Genomic DNA, 23000 nt, shown 5'->3' with positions numbered 1-23000 from the left:
AGCCAGGAAATCAGGAACACAAAGTATAAAGCAGTCAGAGCAAGCTGCTCAGGACAAAGGCCCAATTTGATACTGTAGTGGCTGGTCTGACATCATACCTGGAAGAACTGAGTGAAGTGAACATGGACATTTAAAACACTGTATCTATTTCAATACTAATATCTACAAATCCCTCTTTCTGTTTCATGTGAAAGTAGTGTAAGTTCCTTATTGTTTACCATACATACTTCCATTCTCTATTTAATCAGTCTTCTTCAACCATCAAGCTACCTGTCGTTTTCATAATTTTTGCTTCTATTTGTCCCAACTTTTTATTTGCCACTGTTTACAGCACAATTGATAATTTTCTTTTTCAAAAAACAATTCTCTCCTGACCACTAAAGTTCACAAATTGTGCTTGGATTCTTTACCTGGCATCTAAAATTCTAATAAAGTTATTTATCAAATAAAGTTCTGAAGACAGCTTGCAGTATCACATGTAAAAAATGCAGATTCCTGGGCATTATTCTAAGCTTACTGAATCTGAATCTCTGGAGCTAAGCCTCTATATTTTTAAGAGGTCCTCCTGAAAATATCTATGCACAAAAAAGGTTGAGAGTTACTGTACTTATTGTTCTTTCCACTCCACACCCCATCCCCCTATAACAGCAGGTAGGCCTCAGCTGTTATAAATTTTCTAGTTTGGGTTACTCCTTCCAGGTGAATAATTCAAAATAGCTTCTTAGAGGCATAAGATCTGTATCAAACTTGGATATTCTGATCTGACACTAGCCCAAAATAGAGAGAAAAAATCACTTAAACATGAATTAAACGTTTATTTTCCATGTTAAAATATATAATATAAAGATTATTTTGAACCAGATCCTCACAATATCAAACCAAATGACATGCTATCGAGCACATAGAGAAAAAACTACCTACAATGTTAATTTGAAGTAACTTTATCTATGTTGATATCTAATAATATGGAAATAAATAAAATCAGATATAAGCCTGAGTAACATCGTCCTCTACTTTATAACCCAGAACATCAAGTACCTTCATTTACTTATTTTAGTTTTGGTTAGGTTGGAAGGATAAACCCATCACAGTAGCCTCTGGGCATATTTACAACATTTTAGAAGAGACAGTCTACAGTTTCTGTATAAATTCTGAGCAGCTTAAAGTGAATACTAGCTCTGTTATTTAAAAGGATTTCTGGTTTGTTTCAACTTGAAAGTGATTTAATAGGAGGTCCACAGAGAAAATCTGTCTCAGTAATCAAATTATAACAAGTAAGGATTAAAAGTATTAAGAAGTTTAAGCAAACTTTTCAGCTGCCTTGTTTTTATCTTGGGGGGGCAGGGAGTGGGTCATTTGAAGTTGGCTGTGGGAATAAGTACAACAAAATTATAATAAGGAAAAACACAAAAACTGCACGTATTCTGGGTTCATTATAATATCTCCAGCAGCAGTGTTTTTCAAACACTCTTTGGCCAAGTCCTAGCAGCCGTTTTCCCAAGGACATTTGTCTCAGTTTACTACCCCCTTTATGAATTTATAAAACCAACTATATTTTACAGGTGAATTTAATTTACATTTTCCAGTTCATTTCTACTTAATTCATCAAAGTGTTTTGTCATGTGAGCCACTGGGTCTTGGAAAAGAATTGTTATCATTTCAACTGAGTTTTGGAATTTTTTTTTTTATCCTTTCTTAGAAACAGGAAGCCATTTTAGCTAAAACCAAACAAGGTTAAGTGTTCAATGTGGGCTTGATGTTTAGAAACCACATATCCAAATGAGTCTTGAGCTTGGCAAAACATTCCTTCCCTTTTTATTAGGTGAGAAGAAAACATTTAGGATAAAAGCAAAACGATTAAAATGGGAATGCATTCCTGAGTCTTTTATAAGTAAAATAAATTCACATTTTTTTAATTTAAAGAAACTCTTTAAAATAATTTGTAAGCTAAATCAATTTTAATGTGTTTTTCTTAATATATATATACTGCATAGATATGTATTATATATTGTAAATTTCTGTGTATACATACACAGTTACAAAGAGCACATTTTCTATTAGTTAAGAATTTATTTAGGTAATTGCTTTTCTGAAATGATTAAATTGTATGGTAGGATATAACAATTGCAAAGACCTCAAAAAAAGCAGATAGTTACATTTATAGACTCCTGCCCCAAATACGCAAAATGATTGTTAATTAAACCTTCAAGGAAAAGAGTTCAAATCCTCTTAGAGTCATGAAATAAGATTAAGAATAAACCGATTACTGGTTTCTAGCAGGATAGTATATGCTACACTGGCCTGGTATTTTAGTCTTTCCAAACCTTCAATAAAACAAAGAAGCTAGAATGACAAAACAAAGTTTTATGGCCAACATCTGTAGCTGGATTCACAAAATGAGTGTTCCTACAATACCAAAATTTGACCTTATATCAGACACACATGGTATCAGCTCCTGTATGGGAGAAAGCAGAGAAGAGAAAAGTACTTCTGGTGAGCTTGAGATCCAGAAACCAAATTTCTAACAGATATTTACCCTCAAAATAAAGTGTCCTCTCTAGTGGTGAAAGCTCAGTGAGTCAATTTGAAGGCATTCGAAGGCTACGATTCATGAGTGAGTTCAAGGGACCATAGAACAGAAAGATCATGCAGGGGAGTCTTGACCAACATAATTTGCTGTGAAAGGACCCTTTCAAAACAAGTGCCCAACCTAAGAAGAAGTGCCTTGGGGGAAAATCTAAGTAGAAGCAGGGTGGAAACATTAAGGGCAAAGGAAAGAGAAGCTCCAGGAAAGAAGTATGGAGAAGTCCAGAGCCACAAAACTGGGCAGGCTCATCTGACCCTCCCTTTCTTTGAATACAAGAAAATCCTTTTCATTTAAAATCAGGAAGAGGAATGTATTGTGGACAGATCACATGTAAAGTTTTTGTAAGGAAAAAGGATAATATTCATGTAGATAATAGAGGCATGCCAGGAAACATCCCATAAAACAGAAAAAAATATTTCCTAATATTTCAAAACAATCTGAAAGAATTTTATAAAATAATAGAAACCATGAAAGAATAGCAGAAAAATTAGAAACAGTCAGAAACAAGCTGAAGGGAAGAAAAAAGAATATTTGTAAACAAAGGGAACAAAACCCAAGAAAGACTTAGAAATAAAAGAAAAATCATTTCAGAAATGATGACTAAACCTAAAGGAATACAAGAACAAATAAATGGATTTGAATAGTGAAAAAAGCATTTGGATACATGGATAGCACCTTATAAAACAGAATATAGAAAAAGGAAAATTTAAGTAAAATATAAAAGTAAGTATAGAAAAATAACTTAAAAGAAAGTGATGACAGATAGAAAAACGCAAGCAAAATCAAACACGTATGTAGTAGAAGTCTCCAAAGAAGACACCTACAGCAATAGAATAGAATCCAAACCAAAATGTAAATTCAGGAAAACTTTTCTGAAATAAATAAAAACTTTAAGCTACATATGTACAGAAAGAACAAACCATATACCTAGAAAAAAAATAACCAGAAGAGACCACAGGGAAACATATTCTAGTAAAAATAACTTTTAATAAAAAATTAAAAAAGATCCTTTCAGTGTCTAAACAAAAAGACCAAGTCACTTATAAAGAAAAAAAAAAAGACCTGATTGACGTCATGCTTTTTAACAGCAGTGCTTTATGACAGAAGACCCTGAAATATCTTAATATATTTGAGAGTCTCAAGGAAAGAAAATGTGAGCCAAGGACTTTTTATATGCATTTTAAGTGACCTACAAATAAAAGTGTTGAACTTTTTGTGAACACACAATAACTCAAGAAATATTGCCCCAAAGAGCTCTTCCATAGTATTCTACTACAAAACAAACTTCAGACACCAAAATGACTGGAGAGTAGGCAATAAGGATCACATATAAGGAGCAGTAGTAATAATTAAATTCTTATTTACCTATAGAACCAAGATTAAATAATAAATGCAAGGAAAGCATTATAGTATACAATGGCTATATGTCATGATGTTCATATAGCACAATTATTAAGAAGTGCAGGGAGAAAGAAAAGAGAATATAGAAAACAGAATAAACTTACTAGTTACCTTAGAGAAGTTGTTAGATAATAAATGAAGGTACCATAGAGTTAGAATATCACCAGTCCTTAATGAAATAAAGGATCTAAGAGAAACAACCAGGCATGTGCCTCCTGATAAAAGTACGCATTACCATCTATGAAGTATTTTTGTTATGCAAAAATAAATCAAACCTGAATTTGAAAAAGATTCCAAATTCCGCTAGTTTACAGAAAACACAGAGAAAAGAAGAACACATTGAATAACTCTACAGGAATGCAGTGAGTAAAATCCAGACTGTGGGAAATTCTTCTGGACAAATTACTCAGTTTCTTCTACAAATAAATTGCGAGGAAGAATTAGGGGTGAAGGAGGCTTACAGATCAATAGAGACTCAAGATACATGTCAAAAAATTGTAATATATATATACTTTGAATTCTGATTTGAAAAAACTAATTCTTAAAAAAATTTATGAAGCAATTGAGAAAATTTTAATACTTTTTGGATATATAATGATGTTAAGGAATTACGGTATAATTTTAAATATTTTGTAGTTCTGTTTCTTGGAAAAAATAAAGAGCTGACTATAAAAATCTCATCATTCTATTAAATAATCACATTGTCATAAAATTACATTAGCACTATGAAGACAATAACATCAGATCACAATGATCAAATAGAAATTTAGAAATTCTATGTATAAAAATAAAGAACTGAAATGCTAAAAAAAAGTATGTCAAATGAGGTCTAGTCTAACAAATGATTCCTTGGCCCCAACCCTGTCATTTTAAGGATGTTCAGTGATAAAACTTTGAGTTCACTCATTAGTCTATTCCATAGATGTAATTAGTATTCTATTAAACTGCTTATTTTTATGCCTAAAATGACCTCTTTTTGACTTACTTACATTTGAACCCACTTTCTTTATTCATCCTTCTTAGAAATGGTCATATCAAGAGAGACCTGTATTTGACTATCTTTTTGTGAGTAACCACTAGGGGTTTTGGGGAAACTTAGAGGCTCATGAAGTAGATGTAAAGATTAAGTGAGATAGTATTTAAAATGGTGCCATGTAAAAAATATTCATTAGTTATTATTGCAAAGAAATTTGATTAATAGCGGTAACAAGCAGAAAACTTATTCACAGAAAAAGCAATCCATGCTGGATGTATAGATTGTGAAGATTTTCTCCCACCCTGTGAGTTGTCTGTTTATTCTGCTGATTATTTCTTTTGCTGTGCAGAAGCTTTTTAGTGTAATTATGTCCCTTCTATTTAAGGACTAACGTCCAGAATCTACAAGGAACTAAAACAAATCAGCAAGAATAAAACAAACAATCCCATCAAAAAAAGGGCTAAGATCATGAATAGACAACTCTCAAAAGAAGCTATACAAATGGCCAACAAACATACGAAAAAATGCTCAACATCTCTAATTATCAGAGAAATGCAAATCAAAACCACAGTGTGATTCCACTTACTCCTGCAAGAGTGGCCATAACCAAAAAATAAAAAAAAAATAGATGTTGGCATGGAAGCGGTAAAAAGTGAACACTTTTACACTGTTAGTGGGAATGTAAACTAGTACAACCGCTATGGAAAACAATGTCGAGATTCCTTAAAGAACTCAAAGTAGAACTACTATTTGATCCAGCAGTCCCACTACTGGGTATTACCCAGAGGAAAAGAAGTCATTATATGAAAAAGATACTTGCACACGCATGTTTATAGCAGCACAATTCACAACAGCAAAAATATGGAATTAGCCCGAATACCCATTAATCAATGAGTGGATAAAGAAAACGTGGCATATATACACCCTGGAATACTACTCAGCCCTGAAAGGAACGAAATAATGGCATTCACAGCAACATGGATGGAATTGGAGGCAATTATTATAAGTGAAGTAACTCAGGAATGGAAAATGACACATTGTATGTTCTCACTTATAAGTGGGAGCTAAACTATGAGGATGCAAAGGCATGAGAATGATAAAAGGGACTTTAGGAACTTGGGGGAAACGGTGGGAGGGGGTGAGGGACAAAAGACTAAACTTTGGGCACAGTGTACACTGCTCGGATGATGGGTGCACCAAACTCTCAGAAATCACCACTAAACTTATTCATGTAACCAAACACCCCCTGTTCCCCGAAAACCTATATAAATTTTTAAACTTTTTTTTTAAGTAATCCACTGTCCTAGTTTTAGAAGAAAGGGGATTATTGTAGCAGGAAATGGAGAGAAGTTAGGCAGTTTACAGAATCTCTGGGAGAACAAAAAATTCTGTTTGGTTACTAGAGTCAGGAACAGAGCATCCAAGGGAAATGCCCAAATTTCTATATGATATTCTAGTGTCCACATGACAGCTAAACAGCTATCATCTTGCTGCTTAACACCTAAGACACCAGGGACTGGTTACCAGAAACTTAGATCGTTGCTAGCCATAACAGAACTAATTGCCTCCACTATCAGGATTGCCAGCTGACCAAATCTCATTTACATAACCACTACTGCTCACTTCCACCTGCCAATCTTAACTGGGTATATCTGCTTGGTAGACTGTAGACTGTGAGCAGAATCTGCCATACTGCAAAGGATTCTGAGAAGTGTGACATACAATCTAGTTTCTATTGTACAAAAATTATGTTAGAAGGGAGTCAAATTCTTACTAGGTAAACTCAAATAAATATCTTCCGTTGTGGTCTAAAGTACTTAAAAGCAACCTATGTTTTCCCTCTCTAATACAAACACAGCTAACACTTCTGACCCTCCTCAAGTGGACCATTCTTTCTGAATACTTTTAATCATCTTTACTAGGCTTCTCCAGTCCTTTCAAATCCTCTATTAAAACGTTATTAAGCTAGGTCCTATAATCTAATTTATCTAATTAATGCCAAATATAGCAGAAGGATGACTTTTTTAGAAGGTATATGTCTGCTAAAATACCCCACTATATTCTGACCTTTATGAAAGTAAGTTGATTTTGCAGATACATGTTCAGTTTGTTTGATATGATCCTTTTTTCTTCTGTAGACATCTATAACATGTTCTCTATATATTAGCATATACTTCTTTAATTAGATCTATAGTTGAATTCTAGATTATCTTTTAAATTTATTAAAATTAAGAAAAATAATTATCTTTTGATGAATATTTAGAATATGTTAGACGCTACTTTTAAAAAGGGTAAAACAACATAAATGTTACTAAATTACTTTTTAACAAAATAATAACCCCTATGGCAATTGCAATACAATAAAGTCAGATTCTGAAATTCCCATTCTTTGAGATGGAAGGTATACTGTCTTTTCTCTTTCTAGTTCAATGTTCATTGCTTATGGCTACTTTTGGAGTTTAAGGAATTATACAAACTATATATTGCTTATGGCTACTTTTAGAGCTTAAGAAATTATACAAACTATATTTATTCATGCTCTCACCTATGAATGAATCCCCTTCTTTAAAACTCTTCTTCCTTCTTCCTAGGCAGCCATACATACATACATGTAAAATCATTTAAATATAAGTAGACCCAATGAAGAGCGAGAGACTTTTGTCTTCTAGAAGTAGATGTGTTAATAAATGCATCTGCTCATCAAAGGTTGACTACCAAAAATGATCTAACTTAGACATTTCATAATTCTGTTTGCAATCAAAATGGTAAAGAAATCAAATGGAAAAATAAAATTTGTGAAAGCCTATGAGCTGAAGAATAGGGAAGTATGGAAAGAGATGAAGGTAGAGGTTAGGAATTACTTGAAGTTATGGATGAATGGTTTAAATATGATATGGAAAGTCATGAAGAACAAATAGTTTAATGATTCCAGGGGAATACCATGATCTTGGCTATAGAATTCGGAAATGGCCTGAAGTATAAGAAGGCCTAGAGAGAGTGGTTAGAAATCTTTGGCTTCATTGGCCTAAAGCAGGTATATTTCAAAGTTTTTTAGCTTTGATAAACTATAGCCGTCTTCAAGTGGCCAAAATAATCAATATGGTACAAACATTCATGTACAAATATTAATGGTCAGTTGTTCAGAACAGTAGCAATTGATTGATAGACTGAAACTTTTCAATATAATAGAGAAATAATAGCTAAAACCAAGGAAGAGGAAAAAACCCCTCTTTCCCTGAGAAGTCCCAGAGAAAACCCTCATACATGCATAACCAAGTCTGATAGGCCAAAGTTTTCAGGCTTCCTTCTTGCTCTAGGGTTATCAGTCCAATGTCAGAGGCAATAACCAACCTCTTTCAAGTGGGCCCAGAGGGATCTGACAAGCAAAGTTCAAATCTCTGGAGAATATTTTCATCCCTACGATGAACTACAGGCCATGCTTGTGTTTACCATATGGGCTTATTATCCAGCCAATTAAAAGATAAGCAGCATCAGAAAACATGTGGTACATATTCTACAATACTTTGGAGAAACTATAGAATGTATCTTCCATAGAATCTACAGTTTAACAGAGAAAACAAAGCTGCATTACAGTCTCAAGAAAACTGCCAGTATCAGATTGTTCTTAGGCATAAGTAAATATTTATTTTGCCATTCTTAATAGGAGAAAAAAAATCCAGATCATCCAATGTAGTTGGTATTCTATAATTTTTCTCTTTGTAAGCATAACAAAAATACATACCTTTGCTAGCCATAAATTACCAATGTATATACTCTTTTGTATCTATGTAAGCTATCTTCTTCAAAGTATGTAATACAGTTTAAACAGTTCTTGTGTATTATGTCTTAAAGAAACATAAGATAATTATTCTATCAATTGATATTGCTCTATTTCATTTAATTAAAAGTGTATCAGTGTGCAAGTACTTTAAAATATTTTCAATGAATCTTTTAAGTCCTATCTCATTTCATCATGATATAAAATTATAATCTTTTCCCCTGAATATACAATAAAGTATCAGTTTACAGGGCATCTCTGGGTAGTATCTGGGGTATATCTATTGCAGAAAGTGTGTACTCCCAAAGAGGGTGACAAGATCCCTTTAATTTATAATGTAGAGTAACTGTGCTATTTTACAGCAGGCAATTTTTAATTTTCTCCTTGTCTTTATTTTTAGTTCCTATGATGTTTTGTTCCCAGATGTAGGAATGTAGCTGAAAAGGCACTGCTGCTAATTGTTAAACAAACACTGTATCCACATGAAGTCCAGATGTTAATATGTGATTAATTTTTTCTATCAACAAATAGATTTCTTTCTGTCTCATGTTGAGATCAGATAATTCCCTTTCTATACTTTTAGTCATTAGGAGCCCTTACTTTATTTAGTTTTCAATAGGTCACATATCATTCAGCTACATTTTTATTTAAGGTTTATATCCAAATGAAATACTTCATATATGTTTCTTAATTTGTTAAGCCCAATTTAGGTTTATATAATAAGAGAAGCCCTTAAGAAAGGTATTTAATTTGCAATTTATTAAAAAAATGTGAAAAGTAAATACAAAGAGAATGTCTGAAGAGGGGAGAGAGAGAGAATGAGAGAGACTACATTTTACTGGGCATTAACATCACATTTTCTTCCAGGGTAATTACTAATAATGAGAGAATAATACAAAATCATGGCAATTTTAAAGGTCTCTCTGTTGGAAGAAAAAAAGCACCAATCTCCCATGGTTTTCCGATCGATCAATAAATATTCGTTATATAAAAGTGTTTTTATATTTTAATTATAATTTTATTTACAGAGTCTATACTCCAGCGCTATATAGCTGCTTAAATAGAGACAATTGACACAATGTTTTCTAAAGCTAACCTTCTACTATCAACTGATTTCATTTTGTTTTGGGTCCTGCAGAAATATTAGCATTATAAACCAAACACTCAACACTAGAAAATGTGCATTTCAGGCTCTAGCTCCCATATGCGAATAAAATGAGAGTAGAACAAAAGCAAAATTGATAATTTGAAAAAAATAAAAGGTCAAGGAGCTTAAAATTGTTGTGGTAACTTCCACACAATTATTAATTTTTTTTTTTCTTGGAAACATTAAAAAGCACTTTCTTAAAGTATGTCTCCATTACTCAGTAAGTATATAAACTTATTTCCATTTGTAGACAAAACTGGGTGAAGAAATCCAGAAGACACTATAATTTCAAGCTGTATTTTTGCTCAAACTGAGGTTATAACATTACAAAGTCTTTCCACCAACCAAGGAGCCAAAGAGGCTGCTTGTTGTCTGATTTGGCTTAAGTTATAAGGGCCATGGCCTTGGCCTTCAGCAGAGTTGGTGGAAAACCAACTTCAACTGGGCCAGAGTCAAAAATGAGCATGATACAGATATATCTGATTGTTTTATGTGAGAACATATGGTATGGAAAGATTAATTTTGAGAAATACCTAAGTGTAAACTGGCTTTACTTTATATTTTAATTTTCTGACAAATTTAGCTTCCTTTTTTCATGCCAGGCAATTTTAAACACATTTGTTTAAGAAACTTTGCTTCAAAGAAATGAGCCATTTAGTTTGGCATTAAAATAAAAATTACTATCTACAGACCTCTTTCTGTTGTGCATAATCAATGAAAATTTTTAAATGACTCATATACAGGTTGACTGAATGTAGTTTACCAATTAGCAAGTCACACCCTATGAATGAAAAAAAAAAAAAGCTTCAATGCCCATTACAGACCTTTGCATCATGTGACAACCTAATGCAAACTATAACTCTCCAACGTAACTAACTCTCCAATGTAAACTATCAATTCATACATCTTAATAAAAAACAGCCATGTGAATTAATACATTAATCTACGGCCAGAAAGAAAGCAGGCCATATGCCTAAAAGAAATCAAAGAAATCAGATGGCATATGTGTAAGTTCTATTTTTCTTTTATTTCTATTAGCAAACAAAATTCAGCTGATTTATTTTTATTTATTTAGGCTAATGACACATGGTGAAAAGGGGAGTTATGATTAGATATTATTAAAAATAAATAGATTTTAAACATTCTAAAGGAAAGTGAAAAATTTTGTGAGGTCATTGATCTAAAATATTTGTAAAAGTTTTCATCCTTGATATTGTGCTTCATATTTCAGGAGCTTCAACCCTAAACTGTGTCCTTAACATCATGGAAGTATTTAAAATAGATTTCCCTGCAATGCCAATCAATGTCTCATATTTAGAAGGAAATATCATATCTGGGTGATATTAATAAGTAGAGTTGTGTCCAAGGTCATCACTAAAGCTGGGACCTCAAAAGACACTATAGATTCGATAGAAGTGATGTCTCAACTAACAGATTTGTGATCATTTTCTTTTATCATCATGTAGCATAACAGTAACATCCTGGAAACAAATAACTTTGGTGGACTGAAAAGCATTTTGTTAAAATTATCATTTCCTTGATTACTCAGCTTTACAAAACCATAGACAAAAAAGTCTTTCAAAGGTGATTAGTACACCTGCCTGATTCTAGGTAGGATTACACCTAGATTATCTAGTAAATGTAATCGGTGGGAGAAAAATATAGAAAACACATCAAATTGATTATGATAAGCTCTAGTCCCAGAGATTTCATTGCCAGGAAATATTTTTATGTCATTATAAACCTTCTTACCTACACTGACCCCAGAACGCTAAACTCTGGATAATAAGGTTGGTTCTCAAAGGTATCATCTCAACTGACTGTATGCAATCATTTATAGGCCAAGCTTTAAATGAAAGCATAACAGCATTGAAACATTTTTTTACTTCATTAAAAAATACAGTATAGTATTTATTTCTCCAAAATTTGCACTGCATTTGATAGCATACTTTTTAAAAAACAAACAGTGACGCATTAAGAGTCCAAGGCTTTATCTATACAAATAAAGTGAAATATTAGCAATGTGGTCTTGTGGGAAGGGCAGTGGTCCAAAGGTTTTCAGATGCCTCTATCTAATAAGACATTACACTGGGCAAGTGACTCAGCCTCTCATTTAATATTTTCAAGCAGTAAAATTGGAATAATAACGGTTATCTGAGAAAATTAATTACATAAGTAACATAGATTGCAGGACTTACAAAGATGCTAAATTCATCTTTTTACTTAACAGCAGGATATGAGCCTTAAATTACCTAAGTTTCACAACAGACGTAGGATACTGATAAGTCACAAAGTTGTATTAAAGCGTCCAGAATTTCTCCTTCTATATAAACAGATATAAGATGGATGAAGTCTAGTAGACCACCAGAAAGGCAGAAAAAACAAAACATATATCAATCACAATGGCTGAGAGACTAAATAGCCTTTTAATAGAAAAAGTAAGCATAATATAACCATAAATGTACAGATTTATGTAAAGAGGACAGAAAATAGTGTACCTGCCATTTTTCACATTTTCATTCAAGAGCATTATAAAATATTTTTCCCACTTTTGAAAGAGTTATTAAAATGAAATTTCCAGAGGCCAAGAAATAACTATTAAAAAGAGGAAAAACAATTATTACAACATACTGTTAAAGAAGTTGGATGTTTTAAGACAAAGAAGTGGATGCTTTACCTACTGTCTTTGAGTGGAAGGCTGTTACAAGGAGAATGTTAACCAATTGTTCTACATCATGACAAGATGAAAGATTTTAAAAACATTACAAGGAATATTTTTAAACCTTAGCAGGAGGGGCCATAATTAGAGTTATTGTATAATTTTTCATTATGTGGTTAGGCACTGAAACAGACAAGGAAGAAATGGCATCTGGATCTTTAGAAATAGGAATAGAATAGACAGCAATTCATGTTGAATGACTTGGCTCTACCTTTGCTAAATAAAGCCTGGGCATTTGATCATTGATCTTGATGTCTCCTCCAGAACTTAGATTTTATAGCTTATTCTCAGGAACAGAAACAGACTGGTCAACTATGGGTTATAATTTCTCATTTTATTATATGTATTGTAATTTTAACACACACTTTTTTTGCCAAGTTAATAGCAATGTTTTACTAGAATATGTGAAGCTCTGTATTCAGTGAGTTTAATGCCAGTCTATTCACTTTAACTGGGGCAGTTTTGAAACAGAGTAGCTATAAGGTGAATTTGTAACTTAGTTTTCATACACACAATGAATACTACTGTGTTTTCATTTCTAGAGGTAAGCATAATTGTACATGTCTAGCCAGCTATAATTAAGTCTGAAAAGCTGAAACATTGCAGACAGTATTCACAAGAAGAAATGTAATAGAGTAGATTTTTATTATTAAATGTTATATGTATTATGATATGCCACAAAAGAGACATTTCATTTTTAAACAATTATTGGTTATATTCAAAATGACCCTCTAGACCATTAGGTAGAATTTGTATCCTTAGAGGACTGAAAGTGATACAGCCCTCATCATTTAACTGCTGATTTCTTGGTTCCCACATATTCCAAAACTAGGATTTGGCCTGCTGAGTTTGGCAAGTTTCATGTTGGTATCAAGCAAACTACCATTCAAAAAAGTGTTGGATAGCACTACCATAACTCTTGAGTTGTACTGAAATCCAAATGTGAATTTCCTGGAACACACATGGGAACATGTAGTCAACAGATTTCTGAAATTGCATACCAGCACTTTGCTTTGCTTCTACAAGTGCTTGCCTATCTTGGAAGAAAATCTATTAAAATGTTTCCTGATGGATTCAGAGAGAAAATAACTGCAAGTAAAATGGCCACTTCATTAGCTTCAAAATTATATACTCTGACTTTCATATAAAACAGAATAAATAAAACATATTTATTATGTATATATAAAGGCATACTTCCAAAACAGCAAAGGATTAGAGTGATAAAATAATTATCATCATCCTCTATGCAAATTTTCTTTAAATTCAGCCAATCCCCTTACCCATAACCCCCATAATCAAGACAAGGTTGAGACTTTTAAGACTAAAACTTGCTACTAATATTTTGTGCGTTTTCCCAAAAAGAGGTTTGGCTAAAAGCTACTTTACATTGCATTTTCTTAAACTATCTGACTAAAACATTGGATTACATATATTTACTTTCAACTTGCTCAATTTCCTACTCACCTTCGACCTCTTATTTCTAAGAGAATCCTCTTGTTCACTGCTGAACATATTCTCCACTCTTCAGTTTTCAGATACCTGAAAAGCAATGAAAAAGCTGAGAGAAAAACTCCACTGCTTTCTGACATACTATACCAATAGTCTGATAAAATCAAGTTAACTTGAGAAAACAATTTAATTATCATATAAACAGCTAATGCTTATTATCTTCTTCTTACACAGTCACTGGGTTTCTGATGCATACAGAGTATTCTCCAGTCAAGGTTTATTCAGCTTACCAGGTAGCCCTGAGCATTTTAAACTACCATGATAAATAGATTCTAGCACAAGGCCTAATATATAGTAAAATGAGGGAAGGACAGAATTAAAAATAGAAATACCTTTTCTAGAATCTTAAAAACTACTAAATGTAGTAGAAATAATCTCCTCAGAATAGAAAAAATATTAAAAACTAAAATAATATGTGTTCTAAATGAAATGTGCCATGCGTAATCTTTAAAAATATAAATTTTTGAAGACAATGGACTCCTATATATGATTGGCACAGAGATAAGTCTCAAATCAAAGAATCAGAACTGACAGGCCTCCACTGAGCAGGCTGGGCCAATTCACAGAAATCCGGGACAACTAGCACAAAATCACTGTTTTCTCTTGCCACTCCTTCTCCCAAAGTTTTCTTAAAAATGGGTTTTAATCATAAGAAGGCCATATTAAAAAAATACTTCCTGATCTAGGGTAGCAGAACAAACTGGCATGTTAGATGTAAAGTTTGAACTATGTTTAGGGCAATTACTATGTTTGGAGAGAGAGATTGTCATAGTGTGGAAGGTCCCAAGTCTAAGTGATATGCACAGCTCAGATTCAGACAGATGTGTCCAGGTCTAGCAGATACAGGCAAGCCAGACAGATGTTTATCTGAGTGAGAGGCATTAGAATGGACAGAACTCATTTTAATGGATGAGAATCAGGTTCATAGACTTGGGCCAATAAAAACAACTGGGTTGGTGAGCAAGAGTGGTACTAAGTGTGATAGTCAGTACAATAATGAGTCTACTACTAATCAGATTAGTCTCCTGACTCAACCTGATATCTGAGTTTTAAGGAGATGGAGACTGCAAATTAGAATGGAAAAAAAAATTAAAAAGCTGATTTAAAAAAAACTGTAAGATATTGAGGTTCAAGCCAATTCTTTGGTATATACCCCTAGAGAGGGGATAGCAGTATGAAGACAACAGACATACTTGCTAATGGCCTTGCAGCATTGTAGGGTGCAGGATATAAGCCATACCCCAGTTCCATGGGTAGTGGGATGTAGCACACAGCTAATTGCTTACACTCACAGTATTTTCTAAGAGCAAGTGTATTGGGAACATAGGGAGTAGACAGTATGGGTGACAGGTGCCATGAGTAGTTATGGACATTGAGAATTTGAGAGCACATGAATGCCACACAGCATAATTCCCAGATAAAAGAAAACCTTTGAATTGAAGTAAGTCTCAAAACAGGAGATGAAAATGAGAACCAAGGAAATATTGTTTTTTTTTTTTTTTTTGAGATGGAGTCTCAATCTGTTACCTAGGCTGGAGTGCAGTGGTATGCTCTTGGCTCACCACAACCTCTACCTCCCGGGTTCAAGCGATTCTCCTGCCCCAGCCTCCCAAGTAGCTGGGACTACAGGTGTGCATCACCACGCCCAGCTAATTTTTGTATATTTAGTAGTGATGGGGTTTCACCATGTTGGCCAGGATGGTCTTGATCTACTGACCTCGTGATCTGCCCACCTCGGTCTCCCAAAGTGCTGGGATTACAGGCGTGAGCCACCGCGCCCTGCCAGGAGTCAATAATAATCTTTATAGATATCAACAACTGACCTTTCCTACCACCCACTACTATGAAAAGAGTTCAGACTCTTCCCCAAGCAGTGAGCATCACAGCCCAATCAGAACAGGACCCATTGGGAGGAAATCTGTCAGACCCATGTGCAAAACAACACTATAGCAAAGATACAGACAATGAAAATTATAATTATTTAAATTATGCTGGTATATATATGTCTTTTTTATTTTATTTGAATGGATCATATGTAAGCAGTCTTATATACTAAATTAAAGTTTAAATCTATTCAAAGCAAATCATTCTTTTCTATGTTGAGCACTGGCTCATTTCACTTAAGAGAGTTATAAAGCCAAATTGTGTTTTACTTATATTTCCCTTCATCACTTGTTTGTAAATATAAATTTACTAGGTACTACACACCTGATATGTTCAAGACATGATGCAAATAAATCAAGGGTGGGGAGTGACCCAGAGAGAAATTATAAGATACAGTCAGTACACAAAACAGCTCAGAATCTATTCCAGATACAGACACGGGTCACTAACCCTAAAGCCAGGCATTCCATGATAAGTGAGCTAACAGATGCCACAGAATACTATGGCAGAACAGAAATTTGAGCCGACCTTGGAGTCTGAGGACATGTTTTCCCTCAGGTGGGGAAGGATATCCGAGGAAGAAGGACAAACGCAGACAAAGGCATAGAGGCATGAAAAAACTGTATCAAAATTAAAATGTCTCTTGTTTGTCTTGTAAGAGAGGAAACAACTTTGGGGGAAGAGTAGAGGGGCATTTCAGGACTTTTTGTTCTCAATGTACTCTAAGGAATTCTTAGATCCCTGTAGAAATTGTCTGAAACATAATACACCTATAAGGAAAAACTCTAAATAATTAATAAATGTATTTTTAAAACTCAGCCTAACTGGATAGCAAAGAAATGCAAATTGTATTAGGCCATTCTTGCATTGCTGTAAAGAAATACCTGAGACTGGGTAATTTATAAAGAAAAGAGGTTTAATGGGCACATGGTTCTGCAGGCTGTACATGCATGGTGCTGGCTGGCATCTGCTTAGCTTCTGGGGAAGCCGCAGGGAACTTTTACTCATGGCAGGGGGTGAAGCGGCAGTAGGCACATTACATGTTGAAAGCAGGAACAAGAGAGAGTTGGGGGGAGGTGCCACACACTTAAACAACCAGATCTCTCAAGGTCTCACTATTGCAGGGACAGCACCAAGGGATGCAGAATCCACCCCCAAGACCCAAACATTTCCCACCAGGTCCCACCTCCAACATTGGGGATTACAGTTCAACATGAGATTTGGGCAGGAACAAATATCCAAACTATATCACCAATTAAAATAAGATATTTGTTCTTCACTTATCAAGTAAAGAAATAGAACAATAATACTCTGATTTAGCAAGGGTGTGGAAAAATAGACACTTTTGTGTATTTCTTGAGATGTATCCTAAGGAATAATCATTAGCCTGCAAGAAGATATAATAACAAAAGAGATTAATCAAGACATTATTTACTAGTAAAAAAAAAACTTGGGAAAAATTAAATGTCTAATAATGAGAAACAGGTTAAATTATTGTACAAACACAAAATGAAATATGTATTCAACATATTCAATAACTATTGAGATGGCTTATGTGTGCTCTTTGTGTTAACTGAAAAAAATGAAGTCTATATACAGTATATACAGAAACAGAACTAATAGAATACATACAAAAACAGTAGCAAAAGTTATCTCTAGGTGGAATATATAATTATAGTTATTTTCTTATGTTCATCTGCATTTTCTAAAATGAGCACATAATGATTTTATGTCAAGAAAAATTATGTATCCAACTTTACAAAAAAAACAAGACACAGTTGATTGGTCCTACATTGGAAAAAGAGCAAAGTACTTTATAGTGGTGAGGACAATTTTCTTTCTGCCAGTAAAAGAAAATTTTTGAAAGAGGAAGAGGCCTTTAGACTCTTTCCCTGAGGTGTAATCACTTGTAGTGTGAAGTTATTGTCTTCCTTCATTTTCTCAATCACTCTAACCAGCAAAGCGAGTGTTCACATGTGAATGTGTTGCGCCCAAACCCAGAACTGAAAAGAATCTTCCAGGAGATCTCTTTTATGCAAAGTTACCCTCCACTAGACCACTGTATTAGGGATACAAAGGAACATATTAACTCTTTGAAGTTGCTAGGGTATATCTACACCCACACCATGGCAAAATGCAAAGTGAAATTCAACGAAGTCATGAAAATATATTCAGTTCTCTATGAAATAACATTAAAATACATTGAAAATGACAATAATAGTCAATGTATTTTTTAATGATATTTAAACACTTCTGCATTTTTATCAGCATTTAAGAAGTCCTGTAGCTTACTGATTACAGAGGAAGTATAGTTTCAGTGGGTTTAGCACCTAAGAAATAAATGTCAAGATACATGTGTAATATATGTGGATATGTGCAAAAATAAATTTAACTCTGATCAGGGCCTTGTGGCAAATAATATACAAATAATAGTTTTGGAAAAACATGATTTTCCTGAAAAATCTTAGTTTGCCAAAAGGTAAGCTTTTCTTTTGGGTGAGACATCATATTGCTAGTTCAGAGCATTTGGTAACTTCATTAGGAGAGGTGAGATCATGCCAGTATGGTTTAGTTTTTAAAGGTCTGTGCCCTTCCCTTTCTTAGAATAATAAGGGAAGATAAGTTAAAAAGTAACTTTCACTAGTCAAAAGAACCAGATAGTTTCATGGAAAACAAACATAGGTTTTAACAAAGTCCAGGCATCACGTGTACAGTCAGTTCTGCTGTAACACACGTATGTGCTCCTAACACTCACTATGCAAAATTGTACATCAAAAACATAGGACTTACATGAAAAATGGGGTTAGCCACACAACAGTTGAATACTTTGTTGGTTGCACATTAAAAAATAGAAACCTAACAAAAATGGTAGCACTCATTCAGTAGATTAAAAATGCATATTATAATAAAGATAATACTTTACTTTGAAAAGTGATCTGAAACTTTCTTGTTGATATCTGAAGAGTTGCAACTTGTGAGTTATTGTGAGGTAGTGTAAGGAGGGTTATCTGGGATTGGACTAGAAGTTATAACACTAAATGTAGATAGGTGTGGCTTTTAATACACAGTAAACTGATGTAGCTGGTAGATGTTTTAGGTGTCCACATAATTAGGAAATGTAAAATTTACATGGTGCTCAAATCCTATCAATTGTTTTAGAACAAATTCCCACTTTCATAACAAAGAGATTTGGCTATGGCTAGTAAGCTTGTGTGACAGACACTAAGTGGCTTCTTCTACCATGTAATTTTAACCTCCTATTTTTACTTACCTATACCAAAGGAAATAAAAATAAAATAAAATACACTCAAAGCAAAAGATGACCATGTAACACAATTCTTATCAATGACATACAAGCAATGAGACAGTTTAATCGATGAGGCATAACCACTTGGAAGGTGAGCCCAGTGCCCCAACTGAGGGTTATGCCACACAGGAACCCTCACTAAGGCCCTCACCTCCCATGATATTCCAACAGGCCAAATCCTTGGAAATGTGCAAAGAGGATAGTACAGAATATTGATGATTAGCTCCATAGTCGGAAAAGATATACTGAAACAAATCAGGTGACAAATTATATAAGGATTACCTACTGTGTTTCAGAACAGCTGCATCATGATGCCAGAAGACTTAAAGAAAAGCTTTCCAATTTTTTACATGAAATTACTCACCAGAATAATGAAAAGTTGAACTGCATTACATCAATTCTTCTGAGGAAAGCTTTATAAACTTACTGCGGATGTCACTGGCACCTGCCTCATGTTACTAGCATAATCTTAGCAAAACTGTAAAAGTGTGAAAAGGAGGAGGTCAAAAGCCACAGGTTCCTCTGAATAGCCCATTTTGTAGCCTTACTTTATAAGTCTATTACCCATTTCTATTAAATTTTTGCATATTGTTTGAGGTAACAGTAGAGGTTCATTTTATCCTTATGAATACCTAATTGGTCCTGAATGATTTATAGATTTCCCCACTGAATTATCTTGGCATCATTGTACAAAATCAATTGACTATATATGTGTGAGCTATTTCTGACTATGTAGTATGCTCCATTGATCTAAATATCTATCCTATGTCATGTGTATCTTGATTATTGATTCATATCTTCCAGCTAAAAAAAGATACCATATTTTACCCTCTGATATATGGAGTGGTATCCAACTGGGAGATATAAGAGTGAAGATTCTTAGGAATCTTTCATAAATAAACAACTTTCAGGAGGCACTAGTAGCTTTTAAAGGCCTGAAACCAAGTAGACAACCACAGGAAAAAAGAGCTTTCACTCAAGACCCACAAGCAGCCACAACTACAGATACCACACTTTGCCTTTTTCCTTCTCCATTTTCCTACTTGGTTGTTTTTCTTTTCCTCTTTGCTAGTTTAAGGTTCTGTTAACAGAGCTAACATCTAACTATGATATCTGAAATAAACATGTAACCATTGTCTCTCTCTTTAATATTGATTTTTACATCCTCAGCCACTTCATGTTGTATCTATATGTTTTATCCAAATCCTTAGAAAATCAGCCAGGCACTGGATTTTTGTCAGGGAGTGACTAAGGATGCACATTTAGTCGTGTATTATAAGGATCTGGTATTATAGGAAACTGGGTGGCACTCCTTTAGTCTCATTTTTTTGTAATACATAAGGTAATTTCCTGGGCATTTACAGTAAATGAAATTTTTGGGGAAAATTATCATAACTGGCTAAAAAAAAAAGTATCCTAAGGCCCTTTTTCATGCTGTACCTTAGAGATGAACTTTGTCTCCACCAAAACAAAACTTGAGGGTTTTTTTTTTTTTTTTTTTGACAGCTAGCTTTGATAACCAAACTTTTACAGAAATAAGACTAGGAAAGAACTAGTGTACAGATGATGCATATTTGGTGGCTATCTCACTTTTATGTACTTTACAAAGACAAGCACTACTTATCCTCAACACCAAGCTCTTTTGCTTTAGATCTATTTGATAATCTCTCTAATAAAAAAGGGATTGTGTGGTGCAGTACTACTCTTATTGAATGGAAAAAAAATACCATTACAATACTATTTGACAATTTCATAAGAGTCTTTGGCCAAAAGAGTTTACAGTCCTTAATGATTAGTAATCTACTACTCAGCTCAAACTCCTATTGGCTACTGCCCTTAAATCAGACAGGATTTTTATGTCAGTAAATTGGTGTCTACATTCAAGATAAAGGTCAATTTGGCTCTTGGCTGTTCTTGAGAGAGAGTAAAAGAGTGAGAGAAGGAAGAAGAGAGAAATAAAGACATGGGTGACTTAACTATAGAAGGAAAGGAAAGACTTTGACCTCAATCGAAGTCCAAATTTTTTTCCTGCCAAGTAATTTTTTTGTATTTTTATAGATTTGGAGGGTACAAATTTTAACCCCTGCAAGAGAATTCCAAACAGCTCTCTTCTTCTCTAAACATTTCTTTTTTATCCTCTGTGAAAGACTCCAGGATTGAGAAGAATCCTACATGCTATTGACTAGGAAAACTATAAAATATCTATAAGCCATAAAACTGCTTTCCCAAGATGTTCATGAAATTGAACGAGCAGTAGTTCAAAATAGAGCCATGTTAGATATGTATTGTCTTTTTTCCTACAAACCTTTTTGGGATCTTTGATATTACTAAGCAGATTCAGGAAACAAACAAAAAAAAATACGAAATTAGATAACTAGCCCATACTCCTATATCAGGTGCTAGAGGTGCTTAGGGATTGGGAATGGGATCTGGTTTTGAGGGGTAATTAGGGTTCTTGGATCCTGGCTTAGATGAGGGCTGCAAACTCTGATAATGATTCCTCTCTTAGTCTTTGTTTTCGATGCAGAGCTCAAATGCATAACTTTCAGAGTCTGTTGCACAGCCACCATCCAGTCAAATGATCCAACCCATGGCCATCCAACAAAAGAACAGAAAAACAGCTGCTTCCAAAAATGCAATACATGAGCACAGCACCCCGAACAGTGGTACAGATCTGGATTGATCTTTTCCTCAGATGATAATGGTTTATCCTCCAGCTCAAGCTGAAGAATTGCCACAAAGGGGAGAACTAAGCATTGAGGCTAACCGTGTGGTCTTAAATCCCTTCTCTACAAATTATTTCAAGTTCACATAGGTGCATATACTGCATGTCCTAGTCCATTCTTCAAATAATGTTTCTGAATTGTGAGAAAATACCCAATTACTTTCACTATGAACTCTAAATCCCTACATTCCAGTGGGAAAAAATGAGCAGTAATTTAGTATATTATACTAGCTGAATAAGAGGTCTCAGTGGTCTAAAACCATATATTCAGATATGTCATGACTAACTCAGCCTCTTGCCTCTCTAAAAGTATAAAATAAATGGAATTCAGTTTCTCTGTGTGTGGTCTTCAGGATAGGACCCTAATAAAATGAAGTATTATTTGTTCTAAAAGGACATCAAAGTTTGAAGAATATCTTATTTGGTCAGTGTTTTTGAGACAATAGATGTTAGTAGGTTAAGAATTTAAGTCCTATATTATTCATCACACTGTAAAAAGCAGAAAGATCCAAAGAAATTTTTAATACAAATTTTTTTCTAAAGTTAAAAAATGTCTCAATGTAATTTTCTTCTATAAAATCTAAATGTATTAGTTATTTAAAAGTAACAACTTAAAATACATATTTCTTCAGGGTGATTAAAATACCCAAATACATTTTGCCTTTTACCAATAGCAGTGTTCTATGAATGCTTCCCATGATTCCTTAATTGGAAAATGCTATATTCCCCGCCCCATCCCCAAAAAGTCTCATGTTACACACCACCACCACCATCCACCACACATAACATCTTTCACCATTGCCAACATTTTCCTGTTGTTCATTGTCTATGTAAAACAAAGACACAAAAGGTAACTTTGACCTGGTTTTCTTATTAAAATTTTCTAAATGATATGGATGTAGACTTTAGTTTCTTGCCTAAAAAATGCTATTGAATATTTGGCAGCATTTTTGTATCAAATGTCTCA

The 23000-nt window shown here is 33.9% G+C and overlaps 1 protein-coding gene across 1 annotated transcript in view; it reads right to left on the bottom strand.

The window, feature by feature from the left end:
• CENPW (centromere protein W) overlaps positions 1 to 23000 on the bottom strand; it is a 155213-nt gene that overhangs the window by 49181 nt on the left and 83032 nt on the right. The window contains exon 3 of the transcript XR_008654214.2: positions 14073 to 14147. The gene's annotated coding sequence lies outside the window, so the exon portion shown is untranslated. The remainder of the gene's footprint in view (positions 1 to 14072; positions 14148 to 23000) is intronic.

This window comes from Symphalangus syndactylus, chromosome 2 (assembly GCF_028878055.3).
Source record: "Symphalangus syndactylus isolate Jambi chromosome 2, NHGRI_mSymSyn1-v2.1_pri, whole genome shotgun sequence".
Taxonomy (NCBI): domain Eukaryota; kingdom Metazoa; phylum Chordata; class Mammalia; order Primates; family Hylobatidae; genus Symphalangus; species Symphalangus syndactylus.
This window is presented reverse-complemented; position numbering and strand designations above follow the sequence as displayed.